The sequence below is a fragment of the Balaenoptera musculus genome, chromosome 7, assembly GCF_009873245.2.
Source record: "Balaenoptera musculus isolate JJ_BM4_2016_0621 chromosome 7, mBalMus1.pri.v3, whole genome shotgun sequence".
NCBI lineage: Eukaryota > Metazoa > Chordata > Mammalia > Artiodactyla > Balaenopteridae > Balaenoptera > Balaenoptera musculus.
Genome location: NC_045791.1, coordinates 70,386,448 through 70,396,209, shown reverse-complemented (window position 1 = coordinate 70,396,209; position 9,762 = coordinate 70,386,448). Strand labels below are relative to the sequence as shown.

The following is a 9,762-nucleotide window of genomic DNA, read 5'->3' as shown; positions in this document are numbered from 1 at the left end:
ACATACAAGTTGTTATAGAAAGCAAGTCAAACTCTCAACAAATGGATAGACTAATATTTTACTGGACTAGCACTGTCACCACTTTCAAATGTAGTATATTATCTTGTTTTAGCTACACTAATCTTCAAATGTTGGGCTTAAAGGAGTTGCTACAGTATAAACACTAATATACTACTAATAAGATAAACAGAAGTAAATTTTATAAATTTATTTATTTATTTTTGGCTGTGTTGGGTCTTCGTTTCTGCACGCGGGCTTCCTCTAGTTGTGGCGAGCGGGGGCCACTCTTCATCGCGGTGCACGGGTCTTTCACTGTCGTGGCCTCTCTTGTTGCAGGGCACAGGCTCCAGACGCGCAAGCTCAGTAGTTGTGGCTCACGGGCCCAGTTGCTCCGTGGCATGTGGGATCTTCCCAGACCAGGGCTCGAACCCGTGTCCCCTGCATTGGCAGGCAGATTCTCAACCACTGCGCCACCAGGGAAGCCCCAGAAGTAAATTTTAAAATGGCAGCAATGACCCACAAGAGAACTCTTAGCCACATACAGACAAAAGCAAGGACAGTTTAATCCAGAGGCTCCCAAACATTCTCCATTCACAGTGTCTTGATGTCTCAGTAGTATTTTCTTGGTAGCCCTAGATTAAAAAAAAGAAAGTTTAAAAATTCAATAGTTTCATTTATTAAGTAGTTAGGTCCAAAGAATTTAAGTATTTCTTTCCTAACAACTTAGTAGTCATTTGAAAAAAAAGTAATACACATAAATTGAAAAAAGAATTTATCTCATTCTTTAACAGTGACAATTACTAGTAGGATAAATGCACCTGTTGGGGTCTGCACAGCCTCTCAAACCTTGGAATCAGATTAGACACACCACTCTCTTTTCCTGTTCCACACTGATTTTCAGAGGCACTGCTTTTTATTCCAGCAACCACCAAAAACCTAGGACTGCAAATATATGCCATCACTGAAAATATTATAGCATTACATAATGTTGAAAATGGAATCTACCTTGTGCTGGTAGTTCACATCCTATCCAACAGATGTTGATTTTTGCTGTGTTTCACTCAAAAGTTTAAAATATCCTGCTGCATCTCTGTGTAAGACCCTTGGAAAAAATACCTGAGTGAGTCCAAGACTGGAGCAGAAGATCCACAAGATAAGTCTAGTATATTTTCTCATATTCATAGGGGGAAGGAAAAAAACTCTTAAAAACTACTAGAGTTATATCAGAAGGATTCTGGAGCCAACTTAAAGAGGTTCTCATTGGCCAGAGATGGGATACTTTAAGCATGTTAAGGATAATATCTTTAATAGATTGAAATGTATCAGTTTGTTTAAATCCTTGTCTTAATAATAATGATTTAAAAATCCAGTTGGTCATCTTGTAGATATATATCATTATTTTGAAAGCTGGTAAATAAATAGAAATAATCTAGCATTTCTCCTCCCTCTCTTTTTTTTTTTTTTTTTTGCTTTATCTATTACAATATTTTTAGTCTACTTTTTATTGTAGTTTACATACAATATTGTATTAGTTTCAGTTGTACAACATCGTGATTCAACGTTTATATACATTACTAATTGATCACCATGATAAGTCTAGTAACGCTCTGTCTCCATACAAAGTTATTACAATATTATTGACAATATTCCTTATGCTGTACATTATATCTTTTCGACATTTATTTTATAACTGGAGCTATATATTTTGTAGCTCTCAGTCTTCTTCACCTTTTTCACCCAACCCCCCCACCTCCCTTTCTTCCGGCAACTGCCAGTTTGTTCTCTGTATCTATGGGTCTGTCTCTGTTTTATTTGGTTGGTTGTTTGTTTTTTAGATTCCACATATAAGTGAAATCATACTGTATTTGTCTTCTTCTGTCTGACTTATTTCACTTTGCATAATACCCTCTAGGTCCATCCATTTTGTCACAAATGGCAAGATTTCATAATTTTTATGGCTGAATAATATTCCATTGTGTAAATAAAATATACCACATCTTCTGTATTCATTCATCTATCAGTGGACACTAAGGTTGCTTCTATATCTTGACTATGGTGAATAATGCTGCCATGAACATTGGGGTACATATATCTTTTTGAATTATTGTTTTTTTTCCAGAAGTGGAATTGCTGGATCATATGGTAGTTCTATTTTCAATTTTTTGAGGAATCTTCATACTTTTTTCATAGTGGCTGTACCAATTTACATTCCTACCAACCGATAGGAGGGCTTCCTTTTCTCCACATCTTCACCAACACTTGTTATTTGTTGTCTTTTTGATAACAGCCATTCTGAGAGGTCCAAAGTGATATCTAATTGTGGTTTTGATTTGCATTTCCCTGTTGATTAGTGATTTGAGCAATTTTTCATGTGTCTTTTTTCCATCTGTATGTCTTCCTTGGAAAAAGTTTATTCAGGTTTTCTGCTTATTTTTTAACCAAATTGTTTGTTTTTTTGATATTGATTTGTGAGAGTTCTTTATATATTTTGGATATTGACCCTTTATCAGACATACAATTTGCAAATATCTTCTTCCTTTCAGTAGGTTGCCTTTTTGTTGTATTGATGATTTCCTTCACTGTGTAAAAGCTTTTTAGTTTGGTGGGGTTTTTTTTTTCTTTTTTTGCATTTGTTTACTATTGCTTTTGTTGCCCTTACCTTACAGATTGAAAAAAAATATTGCTGCAACGTCAAAGAGTGTACTGCATACTTTTGTCTAGTCATTTTATGGTTTCAAGTTTTATATTTATGTCTTTATTTTAACTTTATTTTTGTATATGGTGTGAGAAAGGGGTCCAGTTTCATTCTTTTGCATGTAGCTACCCAGTTTTCCCAACACCATTTATAGAAGAGACTGTCTTTTCCCCCACTGTATATTCTTGCCTCCTTTGATTAATTGACCAGTTAAGCATGGGTTAATTTCTGGGCTCTCCATTCTGTTCCATTGATCTATGTGTCTGTTTCTGTGTCAGTGCCATACTTTTTGATTACTATAGCTTTGTAATATAACTTAAAATCAGGGAGTGTGATATCTCCAACTTTGTTTCTCTTTCTCAAGATTGTTCTGGCTACTTGGGGTCTTTTTGGGTTCCACACAAACTTTAGGATTATTTGTTCTAGTTCTGTGAAAAATGCCATTGGTATTTTGTTAGAAATTCCATTGAATCTGTAGATTGTTTTGGATAATACATTTTAACAATATTAATTTCCAACCTATGAGCACAGTATATCTTTCCATTTGTTTGTGTCATCTTCAATTTCTTTCATCAATGCCTTATAGATTTAGAGTACAGGACTTTTACTTCCTTGGTTAAATTTATTCCTAGGTGTTTTATTCTTTTTGATACAATTGTAAATGGTATTGTTTTCTTAATTTCTCTCTCTGATTGCTTTTTTTTTTTTTTTTTCATTTCTGATTTTATTTACTTGAGCCCTCTTTTTTCTTCATGAGTCTGGCTAAAGGCTTACCAATTCTGTTTATCTTTTTAAAGAACCACCTGTTAGTTTCAGCTGTTGATCTTTTCTTTTTTTTTCTTTCTTTCTTTCTTTTTTTTTTTTTTTGTCTCTATATCATTTATTTCCACTCTGATCTTTATTATTTCCTTCTAGTAACTTGGGCTTTTTTTATTCTTCTTTTTCTAGTTCCTTTAGGTGTAAGGTTAGATTGTTTGAGATTTTTCTTATTTTCTCTCTTTCTTATATAAACTGAATCATTGGGTAACCAAATAGTAGATGAAGGGTGTTTCTCTTTATACAAGTATTGCAGCTAGCTAGTAAATAAAGAAGGGATGAAATAATTATAGAATATTACCATTTTGCAACATCTAATAAATTATAAAATCTTGAAATCAATTATAAATGGTTGGGACCATCACAGGAGAGAGAGAGAGAGTGAGAGTGAGAGAGACATCCAGACACTTGATAAATTTGACAACACACAAATTTTAAACTTTAAAACACCATAAAAGATGTCAAAATACAAACAAGCTGGAAAAATATATAATATACATATTAGAAAATAAGTTAATTTCTTTAACATTTAGAGAACTCTTAAAAATCAGTTTGAAAAAATTAAATATGCCAATAAAAATAGATGAAAACATGAAACATCAGTTCCCAGAAAAATAAATACAAGGACATTTATTTCAGCTTTGTTTATAATAGTCAAGTCTTGGAAATACATGTTCATCAGTGATAGAAAAAATAAAAAGATGGAGAGGAATATATAAATAAAAATAAAATTAAAAGACATGTCAACCAATCACTATGTGTGGACATTATTCAAATGATGACTCAAATGAAAATATTTTTTAAAAAGGAATGACATTTATGAAACAATTGGAAATTTGAACATTGACTGAATATTTGATAATAAGGAATTAGTGTTACTTTTTTTCATCTGATAATGTTTATGTTTTAAAAAGCCCTTTTCTTTTAGAGAGTCATACTGAAATATTTATGGATGAAATGACATGATATCTGAAATTTCCTTCAAAATAAATAAGGGAGAGAGAGGTGTAGATGAGCCATGAATGGCTATAAGTTGATAGTCAGTGGAGTTGGGTACTGAGTACATGTATGTTCAAGAAATATTTTGTCTACTTTATTGTATATTCAAATTCTCATAATAAAATGAAGTTTTAATTTTGTAAGAAGAAAAAAAAAAAGAGCCAAAGAGGAGACAGTATAGCTTGATCTTTAGGAGCACAGGTTTCAGAGTCCAATGCCTAAATTCAAATTTTAGGTCCATGGGGCAATTATCTGAGCAGTTGCTTTCTCAGTTTTCTGATGTGTAAATTTGAAGTGATAATAATACCCACCTCACTGGATTGTCCTGAAAGTGACCTTGACATAACACCCTAAATTTGGCAGACAGAATGCCATTGACTTTGAGTTCAGAAAATCATGACATGGATGTAATTCTTCCTATTATGTACACTATTAGTTCTAAATTGTTCCCACACCATCCTCATCAGTGTAAATAATCAGAATCCCAGAATAAGAGTGATATTTTGAAAATTCTACACAGAGACTCTAGTATGCTTGCCACAGGGGTCATGATTCTGCAGACCATTACTCAAGCAGTTTCTTGGGGATGCTCACATGGCAAGAAGCCAACAGCCAGCACCAACTTGCCAATCATGTGAGTGAGCCACCTTGGAAGTGCATCTTCCAGCCCCAGTTAGGGCTTCACATGGCTGCTGCCCCAGTTAACAACTGACTCAACCTCATTAGTAACCCTGAGCCAGAACCACCGAGCCTAGACACTCATGAATTCCTGACTGGCAAAAACAATAAATACTATGAGTGATAATAAAATAAATTAGTGGCCATTTAAAGCCACTAAGGTTTGGAGTAATTTGTTACACAGTAATGGATAACTAATAGACATATAAAGATATGTGAACATTAAGATTCACTGGTAAATATAAATTCAGCTGTAAAATGCTACTCCAGTTTGCATAATTCTCAGAAAAAGAAAATGTTCTGGAGTGCACTACAGAGAAGCTCCTTTACAAGATCAGCAGTGGTCATGATTAATATATGGACCAATTAACACAGCAGATTAAGTGTTGGCTCAAAAAAAAAAAAAAAAAGAGTTTGCCTTCTTGGGCTATATCATCCACTTGTTTGAAAACAAAGTGTGTTTTTGAAAAATAAACATTTGATTAAAAACCATCTAATGTAAAGCATAAGAGGTAATATGGATTGTCAGCAACAAACTGTTCCTGATGGCATGTGTACTTTGGGTTTGTGGTCAATTTATTTTTTTCCTCAATTGATCTTAGTATTCTTGTTGGAACCATCTGGCAATACTATTTCCAAATATGCATTGGAAGTTCCAGTATGGAACTTTGCATGGAGCTATGCAAATAAGGTCAGGGATAGTTAGAGCTATAAACTATAATTGACAAAGACTTCAGTTGAACAGAAGGTCTTCTATTTGTCAAGTGTTGTGCTAGATGCCTGAAACAGAAAACTCAGTCAAGTGTGAATTTTTAAAAACTCAGAGTCTGAAAACTCTTTTAAGTAATAAAGGCATTGATACAAGGGATTAATCAATTCAAAAGGGATGGGAGGAGAACCAAAATGAAAATCAGGGGCCACAAAGAACTAAGATGACTGAAGAAGACAAGGGGCCAGCCAAGAGTTATGTGACTTCCCTGCTGAAGAGAGATTGGAAGTTCAGTTAACATCATCACGATGCCTGTTAGTTTTAGGTTTTTCTCTAATATAATTATGATATTAAATTTTTTTTTCTTCTTTTTTTGGCTGTGTTGGGTCTTCATTGCTACATACAGGCTTTCTCTAGTTGCAGTGAGCAGGGGCTACTCTTCATTGCGGTGCGCGGGCTTCTCATTGCAGTGGCTTCTCTTGTTGCAGAGCACGGGCTCTAGGTGCGCAGGCTTCAGTAGTTGTGGTGCATGGGCTTAGTTGCTCCGCGGCATGTGGGATCTTCCTGGACCAGGGCTCGAACCCATGTCCCCTGCATTGGCAGGCAGATTCTTATCCACTGTACCACCAGGGAAGCCCGATACTAATTATTGAGTAAACTCAACTCTCAATTAACTCTCATTCCATGGGGTGGGTCCTATTAGTCTCGGTATTTCCAATAATGATATAAATTATAATTGTAAAACATTTATACAGAAATATGTATGTCACACTATAGTTAATCTTTTAAAACTTAAAAAAAATTTTTTTTTAATTAATTCATTTATCTTTGGCTGAGTTGGGTCTTTGTTGCTGCGCGCGGGCTTTCTCTAGTTGCGGCGAGAGGGGGCTACTCTTTGTTGAGGTGCGCGGGCTTCTTGTTGTGGTGGCTTCTCTAGTTGTGGAGCACAGGCTCTAGGCGCACGGGCTTCAGTAGCTGTGGCTCGTGGGCTCTAGAGCGCAGGCTCAGTAGTTGTGGCTCACAGGCTTAGTTGCTCCGTGGCATGTGGGATCTTCCCGGACCAGGGCTCGAACCCGTGTCCCTTGCATTGGCAGGCGGATTCTTAACCACTGCGCCACCAGGGAAGTCCCTAAACCTTTTGAACTAAAAAAAAAATTTTTAAGAACTAATTTGGTAAAGGTACATACCCTAAACCTACTAATTTCCCTTCTAAGGAGCTACCTTAAAGAAAAATCTTGCACATTTGCACAAGAAAACATGTAGAAAATATACTTTCCTGTATTGTTTATAATAGGTAATATTGGAAAGTTTAATGGGGTATTAAAATATAATTTCTTTCATTGCTTTTCATTTTAGGGTTTGCCTAGTTGTTCTTGACTGTTTATTTTTCAAATCATCTTTAGATTCAATTTGTCTAGCTCTAGGGGAAAAGTTCAGTGGTATCTTTATTGGTTTTGCCTTAAACTTATATACTAACTTGAGAGAGTTGACATTTCTGAGGTTAAGCCATTCCATCCAAGAGCAAAGAATATCTTTCCATTTGTTTAAGTTATCTGGGTTTTTTTCCTTTCATACAGTTTGCAGAGCCATCCCTCTCTTACTCTTAGATCATTGGTGTGGGTGGCGTTGAGCCTAATCTGACTGAGGGGAAAGAGTGGGCACACAGCCCAGGTTCTATCCATCAGAGTAAATGTTGGGTTCAGGAATGGATATATGACCTGACCTGGACCAATGAGCATCAGCTGGAGAACTGTTTCTGCCTCTATAAGGAAAGAGAGACAGTCTGCTGGGGTTGCTGAGGTGATAGAACGTAAAGCTTCAGTTGTTTGGAAAGAGTCTAAGAACAAAGCCAACACCAAGAAAAAGACAAATCAAGGGATGGAATGAGTCAGGCTCCTGACAACAATCCTTGTACACCAGGATCCAGCCTTGCCTGATCGTGTACCTTGGAGTCAGTACGTTTAGTTTTTTTAAGACAGTTCAAGTTTAATTTTTATTCCATGCAACTGAAAGAGACAACATGACTAATATAATACTTTAAAAAATTATTTTGGAAATCCATGTAGCGCGTGATTCCATTGTTATCAGATCATTTCTGTCTTCTACCTTGGTCACTCTCACCTAACTTTATCTGGATCAAGGTCTTGAGGCAGAGGAAGGACATAGTGAGAGCAGTCCACACACATCATTTTCTCTGCAAACTTTTTTGTCTCTATAGCTAGACAAGAAGGTCTTTGCTTAGAGACATGCAGTTAAACTTATATTAAAGATTTCAGCTCCGGAAGAAACGGCCTGGCCCTCTGCAGCCACAGGACACTGTATCACATGTATAAGACTCCTCATAACAATGAGTCTGACACATCCCTTTTTTCTGAACGTAAAAATCAGCCCTCTGGCTCTCATTTTACAAAGCGAAGACATGCTTTGTAACTGACTAAACACATAAAGGACAGAAGGTATGAACCTGGAGCTACTGTTTCTAAGTAGTTGAAATACATGCAACCAAAAGCTACAGGAGATCTTTAATATACCTGTCCCCGGTTCACATATTCCGCTGCTTCTGACTTGCACCACAAAACACAAAGAGCCCAGCAACACAAGAAACCCAGCAAATGTGCAGACGGCATGTCCCAGCAGGGGCCTCAGCCTCTCACAGCATGGGGCTCTGCCTCTCAGCGATGTGAAAAGCCCATCACAGAACCGAGGTTTCCAGCTGATGCTGCAGCCTTCTTACATTGCGGATAAGCAACTTCTCTACCGCTACTTTTCTCCCACGAATTTCACAGATGGTTCCCGTGAATTTGGCACAACCTCGTCACCTGAAATTTCCTAAGAAATGACATCTCTACCCCTGGAGAGATGAAGTAAATGTGTAAATGTATTTGAGGATTTTGCCTTAAATATCATGCTACATATTCTAGTTACATTGTATCTTGGCCATCGTAATGTGTTTCTTTTTATACATTCTAGATTATATAACATACACTCTCTAAAAAATGTATCAGAATCTCTAAAACTGTTACTTACTTCCATCCATTCCTCTTCTCTTAAATTATTAAGGATTTATTATGTACTCAATTTCTTGAATTCTGCACCAGAACTAATTATTTATTCCATTCCTCCTCTTTTGTTTTCCTCCCCTTTCATTTCCCTCCCCTTTTTATTCCCTTGTCCAGTCCTTCCTTCTTACTGTGCAAGTTCCTTCACTAGGCCCTGGATTACTGTTGTGTGTGTGTGTGTGTGTGTGTGTGTGTGTGTGTGTGTGTGTGTGTGTGTGTGATAGAGTTTAATGAATCTATTATAGGTACATAATCTGTTAGAAGTGTATCAATTTACCCTAAGGTTTGCTTACTGGGGGATTTAGGAATGGTGAAGCAGGCAAATCAAGAGTCTATCTGCAGGACTTCCCTGGTGGCGCAGTGGTTGGGAATCCGCCTGCCAATGCAGGGGACACGGGTTTGAGCCCTGGTCCGGGAAGATCCCACATGCCGCGGAGCAGCTAAGCCCATGAGCCACAACTACTGAGCCCACGTGTCACAACTACTGAAGCCCACGTGCCTAGAGCCCGTGCTCCGCAACAAGAGAAGCCACCGCAATGAGAAACCCGCACACTGCAACGGAGAGTAGCCCCTGCTCACCGCAACTAGAGAAAGCCCATGTGCATCAACGAAGACCCGATACAGCCAAAAATAAATAAATAAATAAAATTTAAATAAATAAGTAAATAACAAATCTTAAAAAAAAAAAGAGTCTATCTGCAGCAGGAAAAAAAAAAAAGGAATTTCCTCAGAAAAACTCATTCTAAGGGGAGAGTCAAGATGCACAATTTAGTGGTAGGAGTGAGGGTGGTGAGTCCCAGAAAAAA

The 9,762-nt window shown here is 36.9% G+C and overlaps 1 long non-coding RNA gene across 1 annotated transcript in view; it reads right to left on the bottom strand.

Moving 5' to 3' along the window:
• Nucleotides 1-445: 445 nt before the first annotated feature.
• LOC118897900 overlaps nt 446-9,762 on the bottom strand; it is a 31,553-nt gene continuing 22,236 nt past the window's right edge. The window contains exon 3 of the long non-coding RNA XR_005020564.1: nt 446-632. This is a non-coding gene — a long non-coding RNA (uncharacterized LOC118897900). The remainder of the gene's footprint in view (nt 633-9,762) is intronic.